Source organism: Myiozetetes cayanensis, unplaced genomic scaffold, assembly GCF_022539395.1.
Source record: "Myiozetetes cayanensis isolate MyiCay16 unplaced genomic scaffold, myiCay2020 scf5-8, whole genome shotgun sequence".
NCBI classification, from domain to species: Eukaryota; Metazoa; Chordata; class Aves; order Passeriformes; family Tyrannidae; genus Myiozetetes; species Myiozetetes cayanensis.
The window spans coordinates 31,024,116-31,039,309 of NW_026087742.1; the positions used below are offsets into that span (position 1 = coordinate 31,024,116).

Below are 15,194 nucleotides of genomic sequence, written 5' to 3' on the forward strand. Positions count from 1 at the left end.
CTTAGAATAATTTTGTGCATCATTTAAATCAGATCATCCCCTGAGAATAGAAGCAAACCACAACAAAAAAAACACAACCTACTTTATTTCAACTGAATTTCATAATAAGTATTTCAAAATAAAAAAGGAATGAAATAAAATAAAACAAAATTAAGTAATAAAATAAAATAGAATGAAAAATAAAATAAAATAAATAAAATACTGTTTTTTTCAGTAACATGATTCTCCATAGCTCTGGGGTGAGTGTCTCATACTATCCTACTGGCTAGAAATCATGAAGAATTTCTCAGTGCATACTGATGAACTCTGATTCAGGTGTGATAAAAACTCAGCTGCTTCTGTGGAACTGTGGATTCTTAAGAAGATTTTAAAAAATAATTTTTTATATATTCTTATGAAAGAGATTGTGATGAAAAAATAACTGAAACCACCAAGTGTGGCATCTTCAGCTTTAATAAAGGAGAACATCGGTATTCTACTAATAGATAAAATGTCACCAGAAAGTTCACCTTTCTTCATAATACTGTAATTAGTATTTCATATACTGTAATTTTACTCTTGATGAGATAAGCACTTTCTGAGGAAATTTCAATATCTATATTGTTCGTACTGGCAAAAAAGCAATTTAAAATGACAAATTTTAATACTTAAAGGAGGTCCAAACCTTTTGATATAGTGACAGGAATATCAAATATTTTAGGTACCTTCAAGGTTTTGGTGAATTTATAGCACTGCAAACAGGGTATGCTCAGCCCTTCCTAATTTCCCTCTATTTTTTCCTATTTCTTTTTGTCAGTCATCCTTCTGCATGGCTCAGCTGTGCAGAAAAACTGTATTTTCTCTGCCCTAGTCTCAAAGACTGTCAGTTTTGTTCTTATCTGAAGAAATCTGAGATCATCACTCAGAGATCCCTTTCATCAGCAGGTGTCAACTTAGCAGAAAGAAAATGCTACAGAAAACCTTCAAAAATCCAGGGTGCATATTTGTGTAAGAAGTTGCAACCAAAGACAATATCTCATATTTCCTCTTATGTTGTTGGTGTGCAGGGACTCTCCTCTGTAATTTCCAGACATGCTATTTCTATTCCTAAATACCAGCTCATAATGGATGAACCATACCCCAAAGCATTTTTAAAGGATTTGTTTTACTTTTGTGCTCTGCAAGGACTAATTAAATTGACACAGATTTTTAAAAAAATAACCAACCAACCAAAACCAAACCACAGAGTTGTGGTTTTTTGTTTTTGTTTTGTTTTGTTTTGTTGGGTTTGGTTTGGTTTTTTTCCAATCCAGATTGGAGATCAGAAAAGTATTATTATTTCACCTTTTAAAAATTCACTTAAGGCAACCAGAAGTCATGCAAACTTAATGGCACTGGATTCTGTTACCAATCAACCCAATTTCAATAAAAGGAAAACAAAAGCTCTTCAAACATTTCAGTTAAATATGTTTTAGTTTAACCTGGGAAAAGTTCTGGAGTTTATGTCCAAACCAGGTGGAGCTGGATGCTTTTTGGCTGAGAGTATTATGAGGTTCACCACTGGTTCAAAGCCAAAACCCAAAGTGAACAGGTGTTCACCTATATGGCTCAAAGGCAAAATACATTCTTGCTTTGTCACATGGAAGATAAATTCCCAAATTTTACTCCATCAGAGTGGTGAAACTTTGGTCTGATGAAACACAAAAGAGAGACAGAAAGAGGTATGACACTTCCCTGCTGGCTAGGCGTATCAGCTGTATTTTCAATGGAAAATGTGATTTTCAACTATAAATTCACTCCAGCAACAGCTTCCGCCCTCAGTGTGAGGCACTGGGTAACAAAGGGCTTCTCTAAGGGGGTTCAGAGGGGACAATTGTTCCATGTTTTGCTCTGAAAACAGGACACTGTTCCCCTTGCTGCAGAACAAGCTCATTTATTTTCCATGTGAGCCTTTGTAGGGATGCAGGTGCGCAGCAGTGAGGGGTGAGCAGGCAATGCCTCAGGGACAGGCAGTGATAGTACCCCAAACTGGGCAAATCTGTGTTGCTGTTGTGTTGCAATGCTGACACAATAAACCCTTGAAACTTTGTGACAAAGGTGTTGTTGCTAATGTAGCCAAAAGGAAGTTCTTCAATTGCTTTCAGTGAAACCAGCATGTGCTCACTTCACCCAAAAATATGTTTTCGGGTAAAACAGCAAAGGTAATGTGGAGATGTAAAGCTTCATGCCCCAAATTGTCAAACTCAGATAATAATATGATATAAAACATGAACAAGCTTAGTGACAATTTAAGATTACCTAAATTTTTTTTCTAAGAGCAATTGCATGTGATAAGCTAAGGAAACTGATATCATGACTATCAAAAATGCCCCTTTACACATATAACTAATTTTAAAAGTTGTCAGTCTAATTGGCAGAAAACAAAATGGAGACACATTTTGTTTTTACATATCAAACATCCCAGGAACTCTGTGTCCTTGCAACTGCTTAGGAAGCAGCTTAAAGAGTAGAGCAGGAAATTAGTCATCATACTTGGCTAAAATTGACCCATACGTCTTGCCAAAAATTATTGGAAAAAAATTAGTTTTAAAGCTACTAAAATTCTTGGTGAATCCATGAAATATTTTATGAACACTGATGATAAAGAAGTAGCCATTTCAAAAATGTTTACTTTATCTTGGAATTAAAAGAACAAAGTCAGGTTATATTTATTTTAAAATAAAGAAGCAAACAATGGGTCCAAAATAGCATCAAACCCCACAATACATATGATTAATGAGTCATGAAATTTATGAAGTTTTCTTCACTCATCAAAACAAAAAACCACTCTCCGAATCTCAGAGACTAACTTTTTGACAGGATTCCCCTAGGGAATGACATGAAGCTATGTCAGGGCAAGTTTAGGTTGGATATTAGGAAAGGGTTCTTCACACAGAGGGTGGCTGGACACTGGAACAGGCTCCCCAGGGAAGTGGTCACAACACCAAGCCTGCCAGAGTTCAAGAGGTGTTTGCACAACACTCTCAGGGTCGTGACGTGATTCTTGGGATCTGAAGGGCCAAGAGTTGGACTTGATGATCCCTGTGAGTCCAGTTCAACTCAGTAAATTCTCTGATTCTATGAAAACAATTCTTAACAAATGGAAAAGAGAAAAACAAATGGAAATGGAAAAGAAGTTACTGACATGTCTTCACCAAAGCTCTTATATCACCAACTGTGTGGTGGACATCCGTCGAGAAAAGTTCTGCTATTAGAATATGTTAATTTGTGTCTATTAAACCCCTAGTATACACAAAGCACTTTTACTCCCCTTAGGACAATCACAAATTTTTGAGACATCAGAAAATACTAATCCTTTCAAACAAAAAAGTTCTGTAGGAATATGTCAGTGTTTGCACAACTATCTTTGCTCCAAGTTTAAGTCCCCTAGATGCCTAAATGCTCCAGCAATCATCTGTAAGATTCTACTGCAAGGTAAACTTGAGTTATGTTTGTTCACTCCTTCTTTGAAATGTACCAACAGGGTGCAACACTGGCAGAAAATGCTAAATAAGAGCATTTCTCCTGCATTGCTACTTAGAGGTGCTTGGAAAGATGGAGGAATGGGGAGGAATTGCTATTTAATGGCCATTTCACTGAGTTTACCTGTTAGTAGTAGATAGATGGAGTCCAACATCAGAAGAGAATTAGCATTTTGAAAAGCATTTTTACCTTCTGGGTAAACAAAAATAGCAACTGCTGATCCATCTCTAAAGGGTGGGTGGGGTGAGGTTGATTTTAAATTGTGTTGGTGTAAAATACTTTCTGCATCTTTTACTCCTTCCACATTTGAAAATTGTTGGATAGAACCAGTGTTTGAAACTTACTGAGAAATACTGGTATATATAGTGGTATAGATATATACTGGTTTAGACAATTGTAGATGTGGAAGACTTTTTTTAAGTCTAACACATTAACTTTTAGATGCACAGCTTCATGCATGCTAACTAACCAGGATTAGGCATAGGTCTGTAGTTCTTCATTGTGCACTGATTGTGATCATGAAGATCATCCTAGCTGGACAGTACATGTTCCAGAAATTTGGGTCTAGGTATCATTCAAAGTAACATAAAATGTTGCAAAGAAACATGAAATTACTTATGAAAATGCCTCAGTAACTTGGAAGTCTTGACATTGTCTAGACAGGTCTAGTTTTAAATCATTTATCAGTAGATCAAGCCATGCATTACTTGCTGGTTGCTTACTTGAAAAAGCTTTTTTTTCTTAATTACACAATGTAATCCATGTATCTACTATATTGTCCTGGCTGTATTTTATAGAGCAAAACAGTCCCCTGTGTGTGTGCATATATTTGTCTGGGATATGTTCGCAGTAAAGGTGCTATAAAACAGCAGTGTAACAAGACAGTAAAGGATTGTACCTGTCCACAGATGTGCAAATGTTCTGTAAGAAAGATTTTATTAAGGTCTTTGAAATAGCAAAAACATCCTGGGCTGTAAGCTAGAACAGTGTAAGGTAGGAAGGCTAATGGGCTGGATTAGATAAAGTATTCCTGGATGACTCTCCAGGGATTTATGGGGCTTAGGGGCAGGTGTGACAGAAAGAGTGGGAGATGGTGTTTCAGGACTGTGAGGAGTTCCCAAGAGAGAAGAGGTGATGTGAAGGAGGAACACCAAATACAAGCCCAAATACACCTCTCATCACAGCCTTGATACAGAACTAGAGACAAATGCATAAAATGTTCCTAACTGTAAGTCCTATATGAAGCATTTATATCTTTCCTTTCCTTCATTACATTGAAACAAAGTGAGAAGTATTTGCATGGGCCAAGTCCCTGGTCAAGCTTAGAAGTAGCTACACATAGCCCAGGCTTCAGATGCTAAGAGCTGCTCTCAGTCTGAAGTCACAAAAAGATAAGTCCAGGATTTTCACAGTGAGAAATGGTTTTAAATAGTTAATTCATTGTTGTCTACTTTGGTTTTTTTTGGTTTTTTTTTTTCATGGATGCAAATCCAACTATAATCATGACCATATTATAGATACCTACATATAAGCACACACCATATAGAAACGTGGCATGCTAAATACACAAAAATACCATCCTATTACTGCTGAAGAACTAGTATATCCCTGTTCTGTGTGAATATTGTCTGTGTATAGGACATGCATGAACTTGTACTGTTAGTTTTACATTAAAAAAAATGCCTAAATCTTAGTAAGATGACAAAAAGAAAAATAAATTGCAAAGACATAATTTTAGTAACTTCTAGACAAGCACTTAATGTCTTCCATTCAAGCAAGAACAGAAAATATGTTAGTTGCTTTATAAACTATTATTCCAATAAAAAGTAATTATAGTGATTAATTGCATAATGATTACTGTAATCACAGCCTATTCTTAGTTGATTAAGAAAGACAGAAGCAGCTCACAGAAAGCTTTCCACTAAAACTATTTATGTTTATTTTATTTGTCTTTTGTAATTTTCTTATCAGAACCAATGAATGGCAATATTTCAAAGACAACCTTGCCAGTTGCTTTGAGATTAATCCACTGTCCATCGATAGAAAATCCCTTTAAGAAACTGACAAATGTGTTATTGTAGAGGCAAGAAATTCTTTTACCTTAACCATTTCTGCGTTTTCGGTTGCTATTACAGTTTTTTCCTGCTTTTTAATTGAGTACTTCTGTCTCACTAGGATATTTTGAAAGAATTTGCATGTACTCTTAAATATGTATAAAAATTTTAGCATAATGCATTATTGAAAAGATATATGGACTCTCTGGAGGGATGATAATAGGGTGACAGATGTGGGATTTCATTTTGGGGAGATGGAAATCTTGGATGCTGAGGAAAACCATCACATTTCTATCAGTTTGGATGGAGTTGTCATAAGCATCACCAATTAAGACTCTGCTCTGTCATGTTGTTCCTCCTCACAGCCCATTGGGACACTGGCTTTTGTTAATTTAGTGTGCAATGAGATCGAATACTGCTATGACAGCATTACAAAACTCAAAATAGAGAGGTTGAGTGATGGACAGAGATCTCAAAATATTATCTACTTTTGACTTTAATGGGGCAATTGGAAGGAGGAAGCAGCTAAAAGGCAAGGCAGATGCTTTAGTTAAAACTTGTTGACTGCAAAAAGACTCAGTAATACCTGAATCTGATCCATGAGCTTGATGTTGCTACAGTCCCATATGTGAGATTTTTTTGGGCATGGAGGTACAAGATAGGAATATGTTGCAATGATAAATGAATAAGGTGTTTTAAAAAATTGTGACAAGTTTTGCAAAAAGTCTGGAGATGCAAAACAAACACAGAAGGAGCTGTGATATAAGAGGACCCTACTGCCTAGGAGTCAGCTCATTCCCCAGTGTTATTTAGCTTCATGAACTTGACTCTGTGAAAGCCCTGCTGAGCTCAGGTGCAGCACCAACAACACAGCAAGATCCCCTATGAAAGTGTCCCAAGATGTTCCCCTAACACCATATCTGTCTGAAACAACCACAAAATGAGCTCATCTTTCATAAGCCTCACTCCAACCCTTCAGCCAACGGTGCCAGATAGCCTTTCTAAGAAAATGCAGTTCAAGATGAACTATCAGACTTTTGCTAACTTTTGGTGCATTGACTGCAGACAAGATGCTGAAGTCGTTCAGATAAATATCAGTGCACACGGCAGCTATTACAAAGGGAAAACATTTTCTTCTGTATCATTCCTCCACCTGGTGGCCAGGTCAGGGATTTGGCTAGTCCAGGTACTGGACACGGGGGGGATCAGTTCCCAGCTCAGTCATAGCTTTCTTGCTTAAGGTGCTACTTAGGCTGGGCAATCAGGTAAAGCCCTAAGGGCTATAACTCACATGGGGCCCTGACTTTTTGATTTCTGGAACTGGACACGTAACCCCTGTTTGGCCAAGCATGTGCTTTACTGGTAAAGAATATCATAATCTTCCAGAAATTCTTTAACTTTTGTTTTCCCTCCTCAACACTGAAAACAATGATTTTCTTCAAAAGTGACACCGTTTGCAAAAGGGAACAAGTTGGGAAAAATATCACATTTCAATTTTTAAGAAAATATATCATGGTTTGAAATTGTCAAAATGCCCTGTTTTGACATTTGAAAATGAAAATAAAAGAAACTTTGAAAGGTCACTATCAAAACAAAAAGCTTACAAATTTTTAAGTGATTTATTAACTCAATTTCTTCGAAAGGGTTCTTTCTTATTGTTTTGCTGTTTTCCCCCTAATTTTGCCTGGCTTTTTTTGGTGAGGATTTTTTGTGTTTGGTGGTGGGGGTTTTTTTTGTTTGGTGGGGGGTTTTTTTTGTGTTTTTTTTTGTGTGTGTGTGTTTGATTTTTTTTTGTTTGTTTTGTTTTGTGGGTGGGTTTTTGTTTGTTTGGTTTTTTTGTTTTGTTTTGTTTTCCCCATCCTTATTTCCCAAATATTCAGTACTGGAACATCTGTAAGGTAGTGGGATATTTAGACATCTTGTAGAATTTTCATATATGCCAGGATGCATAACTGCTTTTATAACTAATGAGAGCAAGGAACTTTACATCCTACATGTCTAAATCCTGAAAGTACTCACAAAACAGAAGACCTGCTTTCCGCCTTGCATTCATGTGTATACTCCATCAAGCTATTTTATGGTCCTCTTGAGTTAAAAGACATGCAATTATCACAACTGCTTGTTTTTATAAATGTATGCATGCATTAGAGGTGCATTTCTCTCTGTCTCACTCCTTTTTCCTGTGACTGTAGTTTTTAGTTTGTTCTCTATTGCTTACTACCCGTCATGATATATTCTTTGCAGTGAGGATATATTGAACCTGTCAAGTTTATTTAAAGAAAAGTTAAACTGGGGAAAAATCAGGAGTATGTTGCCTAGGCAGGGATGGTAAGATATTCAAGACAAGGCCTTGCTCTACTTAGCAGACTACAAATCCTCCAGATGTCGAGGGAAGCACAGAAAAGCAGATGATAAATGGCAAGTGAGAAACTGTACATTGATAAATGGGACTGCAAAGAAAGAATACATCTCCAGCAAATCCTTCATTGTTGCCTGCAACTCAGTTGAATTGCAGAGTGCTATTTATACAATCAAACCTGCCAGTAATCCATCAGTGGGAGGCATGGTCCTACATGTCTATGAGTCTAGAAAGTAAAAGGAAATTGTAACAGAGACTGGGGAAAATAATCAGGTTGTTCCTGTCCCCCAACAGTTGCCCATGTTCCTCATAAACTATGGACTGAGTGTCCCTGAGGGAAGGGACAGGAATGATAAACCCTGAGAGCAGAATAATCAGGGGACAGCTATTTAGAGGACTCTAATCAAATCATCTTATATTATTGAAGAAATGAGTCAAAGGCTTTTCTTCCTCTATAATTGTATGATCTTTGTTATTACTTGGTTTGTGGTCTGTTGAAGGAAATGTTCATGCCATAAATGGGCTAAAGACAAATTGCAAGCATTGGGTTGTCTTGCAGCATCCTTTAGTGAGCCTTCTGTGTTAATTTAGTCCCCAGACACAGTCACATTTGTGTGTTTAAGAGGAAAAGCTGAGAGGTGACCATGACTTAAAATAATCTACTTTTTGTATGGTATTTATGTGTGTTTGGAGGACATCCATTCTTCGGAGCTAAAATCTTGAGAGAAACAGAGATTCAGGGGTTAGACTTCAGGAACACTTTAACTGACCCTGGAGTACAAGCTGCACATGAATTAGTAACTTTGGTTTCTTATCCAGAGATGAAAATATAATCTCAGCTCCCTCCACTTACAAGGTTGGAGTATAACCTTGTCACTGATAAGTGTGATTTTTGACCAACAACCCCTGCATTTTGATTCAACCCCTGAAATAGGCAAATTATGGAGTTACAGAAGCACTTTGTAATGGTGTTTCTTATGTTGTTATAAGGGAAGGGGTCATTTTGGTACATGCCATATATTATATATGCCAATATAAGTATATGGTCACTTGCATGGCTGAAGGGCTTCAACTATATGGGGTAGTTAAAGCAATTCAACCAGGATACACAGACAGCTTTATTTTACTGTTTATAGATCTCTCAGCCCACAGTCACTCCAAACTAAATGCATCCAACACAGAGGTTCCTGGACCCTGCTTATAACTGAGTAGGGACCACAGGAGAATCTCAGGAGGACCAAGACAATAATATTTGTGAACATAAACCAGAAAACCATACTCAGTGGAAGGATTTCAATAAGCTTCATTGCCACTGATGTACAACAGGACTGGAACTAAAAAGGAAAAATATAGACAACTCTTTCACAGGCCGTACCAATATTTATATAGATATATGAGACATGCTTCATAATAGGATACCATAAGGTCTTAAAAATTGAATGCTATGGTTTCTTACTTGTATTCCAGCTATGGAAAGAACTTCAACTTGCCATACAGAATGTCCTTTCCTTCTTTTATAATTAAATTTTAAATACCTTCAGGAAGTTAAAACTCACATATAATATGCAAATTATTGGTACTCTGGAACATCACATTGATTTACATTGTAATTGTTCCACTACTGATGATAATAGAAGTTGCATGTCTGTAAGTACTTACTCTTGTTAGGTAGGAGCACTGCAAAATAGGCTGACATTGCTTTGCTTTTGCAGCAGTTATTACAATGCGAATGGAAGAGTCATAACACACCAGCCGCATTGCAAGATATTGAAAAGCATTCTGGAGATAGTATTATTTCTCAGAGGTTTATTCTTAGGAAAAATCCACCAGAATAACTAAAAAACGCCACTCCATCTATTCAGGACTTAATGAATACAACTACAAATACAATAGTTAGTATTAAATACAGTGATACAGTTCATGTCATGAAAATTCATATTTAATAGCACCAAAGCTATGGAAAATAGCGATGGGGGAAAATGTTCATATAATCTAGGTCTAACTAGTTCTGACAGTACTGCCTACATTAATCTGTGACAAAATGACTCATGGAATGGATTGTTTTGCTTTCTCTCTTTACTCTTTTTACTCTGTTACCCTACTCTGCACTCACTCCAACACCTCAGTCTTTCTTGTAGGGTGAGGCCCAAAACTGAACACAGAATTTAAGGTGTGGCCTCACCAGTGCCATGTTCAGGAGGATGGTCACCGTCCGGGTTCTCCTGGCCATACTATTGCTGATATGGACCTGGATGCCATTGGCCTTCTTGGCCAACTGGGCAATGGCTGGCTCATCTGGGTGCTGTCAGCCAGCACCCCAGGTCCTTTTCTGAGGAGTGGCTTTCCAGCCACTCTTCCCCCAGCCTGTAGCACTGCATGGAGTTGTTTTGACCCAAGGGCAGGACCCAGCACTTGGCCTTGTCGAAACTCATACAGTTGGCCTCAGTCCATAAATTCAGCTTGTTCAGATCCCTCTGTAGAGCTTTCCTGACCTTCAGGAGATCAACACTCCCAGCCAACTCAGTGTCATCTGCAAACCTGCTGAGGGTGCACTTGATCCCCTTATCCAGGTCATTGATGAAGACGTTAAACAAGGCTGGCCCAAATACTGAGCCCTGCATAACACTACTTGAGACCAGACAACCAACTGGAAATAACTCCATTCCCCGCTATTCCTTGGGCTTAGCCATCCAACCCACATTTTTCCCTGTGAAAAGTACATTTGCTCAAGCCATAAGCAGCCAGTTTGTCCAGAAGAATGCTCTGGGAGGCGGTGTCAATTGCTTTACTAAAGTTCAGGTAAATCATACCCACAGCCTTTCTCTTGTCCACTAAGCCTGTCCCTTTATCATATAAGTTTAGATAATTTAAGCAAAAATAAAATAAAATAAAATTTAAAAATTCATTTTAAATGAGGCAACTGCAGCATTTTTTTTACATCGGTGTTTTTTCAAAGTTTTAGAGCACCTCAACAACCATGGTCCCTTGTTATGGTCATCTGCTCTTCTATCTAACATGAACTGATTAAGTACAAAACTTTGGTTCTCTGTAGATATTTCAGATCAAAAAAGGAGCCAAGCCTGTAAAAAGTAATCTCTCCATCCCTGTGCCTCCATCTGCAAGATACTCTTGGTTAGTCTAATAGAAGATACTACTTTTTTCTAGAAACCTTGTCTTGCAATCTTAGAATAGCTCAAACACAGCAACACTACCAGTAAATTTGTTTACATTCAGTATTGAACACTATTAATGGGGTAACTCACATTGCTGATATATTACTCACGTTGCTAGTGCAGTTACATTTGCACTGCAATATGCACTGCTTCTGGAATTCATGCTACGAATGTGCAATGAAGCTTTTCAAGCTTGCAATGAAGTTGAATTCTTCTTGCTTTATTTTAGATACGTAAAAGTCAGACAACTTGTCTATGCCACTTAAATAAATTCTCCCTCTGTTCAATGAAAGAGGTTAATCATCTCATTCAAACCAGGTAACTAAGGGTGGTTCAATGAATCTTGCTGAGGAGCTTGGACTAAATGCCTGGTTTATGGCAGTTAGTGTTATATGCAATGAATTCCTTCATCTTGTTGGTATCTACTTTTTACTCCAGTTGACACAGATACATAAAAGGGATCTTGACCCACCATGATGGTTTACAAAAAATTCACCCATGGAAAAAGCTTAAAGAAAGCTTGAATCTGTCCAAGCCTTCTAATTTTTGAAATGTTAACCTGAGAGCCTCAGGAACACAGAATTGATGCTATCCAAGTTTAAAATACAAAATAAATCTGTCTGTGTGTATGTGCCTGTTTGTATGTAAATAAATCTGTGTTTCTACTCTCTCACTAGGTGTTATTTATTCAAAAATATCTATAATTAGAAAATATAAATATAATCATACATTAGCAACTCCTGTCAGACTGCTGTAACTCAGTTAATTAAGCTTAAATGTTTTATATGGGTTTTTTGGGGATTCAGTTTTGACCAGGATCATGCCCTGACGTCTCTCAGTTCTTGAATAAAGCTCCTGCTTACAGATGAGGAAAACAACTTCCCCAGTTTATTATGTAGAAAGTCATTTGCTTGGGATATTTGTGCTCTACGTAACATCATTCTATGTATTTTCATTTCTTTATGAATTAAAAATGGACTTTGCTGGGGGTTTTCTACTGTACGGTAATACCCAGCATTTCTTCTGTCACTTTTGTTTCTCTTTCTTTTGTGGAGTGAGATCGCCATCGGATATGATCCTCAACAGCAAATCTGAATTGGGAAAAGAAAGTAAAGACAATTTCCCACAGAACTTGCAAGAATACAGATTTTTTTTTTCAAACGTCCATGAGGTTCACAAAATATATGTGGTTGTTTTTTTTTCTGCTTTAGATAGTGATAATTCATTACAAATATATGTGATGATAAGAGAAATTAGTTTCAATAGAAGAGGCCTCTCAGAGTCACTCCTGCCTCTTGCTGTATTTGTTTGTGTTTATGTAAGCAAAAAAATGGCATGCATTATCTTTTTATGAGCCTCTTGATTTATTCTGGTTTGTTGTCAGACCTTTGGGAATGCATTCTATAAACTTTATTGAGACAAGATATCTAGAGGCGTTTGCATATTTGTGAGCTCAGCACAATATTACTTTTTAATGCTCTTTTGACTTTGCATGGAGAAAATGGAATAAGAAAGTGTAAAACAGATATAGTTTAGGTTGTTTCATTTTTATTACCTCCTTTTTGTTTCCCTAGGTTAAAAGCAAATAAAGACTCAATCATTTAAATTTAATAAATGCTGAGATCCACTAGGTTAATTTCTGACTCTTTCTTTGACTAAAAATTAAAATTACTAATCAAGGTCTCCATTCAAAAACCTATTAAGGATACTGATAACTCAAATATGTATTTAAATATGAAATTATATTGGTACGGTTCTTGAATTTGGCTTTATGACTTGTGTCTGTTTTCAATAAAAAATTTATCACAGATTTTGTTGTGATTTTAATTCTCTGTATTCTTCCTGATATTTACCCAAGTTGACATGAGCATGTGTGCAGTACTGTGCTCAGTTGTGCACAGATATTCACATACTGATGCAAGTCAAGCAGTAGACTTATGAAGGTAGCCCAAATGTGTGTGATGTACAAGCAAGCAGACATTGAAAAAATTGTTTTTAGACAGCCTTAGAAAGGGAAATTGAAGTGAGATCTTATTGTGGTCTTCAACCACTTAATGGGACGATTTAGAGAAGATGTATCCAGGACCTTCTCAGAAGCATGCAGAAGGAAAAGGGGGTAATGCAGAGGGGAAATTCTTATTAGATATAAAGCAACATCTTTTAACCAGGAAGGTAGACAAACACTGAAAAATGTACCCAAAGAATTTGTGGGTTCTTAATCCCTGAGAATAAGGCCTTTAACATCCTATCTAGAAGACTCTAATCTGACTGGTTAGAATGCATGAATACCAAAGGTCTTTTGTACTTGAATTATTCTAAGAATCTGTGACTACATATCTTTCTATTGGCTTTCAGTAGTGTGTAATTTACCCCTGTGCTTTTGACAGTTTCAGCCTTAAATACTGCTAGAAAATTTATAAAATCAATGTAAATTCATGTGTTGATTACAGCAAGGTTGAAGAAATCTGTCATGCCCCCTTTAATTGATGGAAATTTAAGTATTTTTAAAAGCAGTTCTTAAATTATTTATACACATTTTATTTTAGATACTTTGTTTGCATGATTGGTTTATCACTGTAAGAAGAACAGGCTTGGACTGTCAGGTTTAAATACTACGTACAATTCAATATGTATTTGTTTTATTCCTTGCACTTCCATCTGTGCTGTTGTCTCAGAACCCTCTAAGGATGTTAGGTGTTCAAACATGAGAAGAATTTGCCCTTGCTGGTTTATTTAAAAAAAAACAACACTGGGAAAAAATTATGAGGTCAAAGTCCCCCTGACTCCTATCTTTCTGTTTCCCTTCACCTCATTTCTTTTTTGTGATTTATGACTTCTTTTACCTGAACTGTCCATTAGTATATTTGAACTTATGAGCACTATTAAAGAAAAAAGAATCAGCTTGGAGAGTATTTACAGAAAACGTCCTTCTATCATACAGAAACACTTGTGATAGAGCATGGAGAATGAAACTCCTTTTGGAAAGATTTCTAACTTGTTATATTTTCCTTTCCTGATGAATCACTTCATGTTGAAATAACATACTAACTGACTACTTGGGCAAGTGACACAAAGCATCCTCTCTTCCTCGCGGTGTAGAGGCTCCTCTGAACAATTTCTGTTCCTCTGAAATGAGCAGTTTCTCCATTTAGACACTAATTCAACAGTGCATACATCATCATTATTCAAGAAAACATGTAATGAACCTGCTGATGGATGTGCTTAGGTGTTATGTTGAATTAAGGACTTAATGACGACAGGCAAGCAGTAGAGCTGAACAGTTCATATTTGGAGAACCATGTCCCCATGGAATTCAAATGTTAATGATGATCATATCTGACATCATATTAAAAAAAAAAAAGAAAAAGATAAGTAGATTTTGAGGAAAATGAAATATATATTTTAACTGCAAATAATCATAATCCCTAGAAGAGTTCAGACTTTGCTAAGAATATTAAAATTTCTGAGTTTTGTTGAAAGTAGAAACAATATAAGTGAAGTAATAACATGATGGAACTTGTTGCCAGAGGAGATTGTGAAGGCACAGAGTATCAAGAGGTTTGAAAAGGATTAGAGAAATTAGGCAGACAAATTAGACGTGACAAATTAGACATTAAATGAGCAAAGTCAATACTACACTATTGAGTGACTGACAAAACAAATAAAACAGCCTTAGTCTAGAGGGACTTTGATAAACTGTAAGGTTGAGTGAGCAGAAACTTCATGAAGTTTGACAAGGAGAAGAGCGAAGTCCTGCACATGAGCAGAATAAAGCCATTTATCGTTACAGATGGTAACCAACAGACTGAATAGGAGTTCTGCTGAAATAGACCTGGGCACAGTGGGTGGACACTGTATTTAAGGGGAGCCAGGAGCACTCTCACTGTGAATAAGGCATGGTCTATATTTGTATACAGTAGGAGGAGCACTGCCAAAAGACTGAGAGTGGATATTATTCTCACCAGTGCACATGAAGTTGCACCTGGAAGAGTGTTCATTCTTGGACTCCTTGAATTAAATGACTGATGGGTGTGATTAAGGTCCTGGAGCACAGAAAGTAGAGATACTGAGTGAGATGGGAGTGTTTAATGTGACTAAGGTGAGTCA

At 36.8% G+C, this 15,194-nt stretch overlaps 1 protein-coding gene across 1 annotated transcript in view; it reads right to left on the bottom strand.

The window, feature by feature from the left end:
- TENM4 (teneurin transmembrane protein 4) overlaps window positions 1-15,194 on the bottom strand; it is a 1,544,468-nt gene that overhangs the window by 851,415 nt on the left and 677,859 nt on the right. The gene's annotated exons all lie outside the window — the stretch shown is intronic.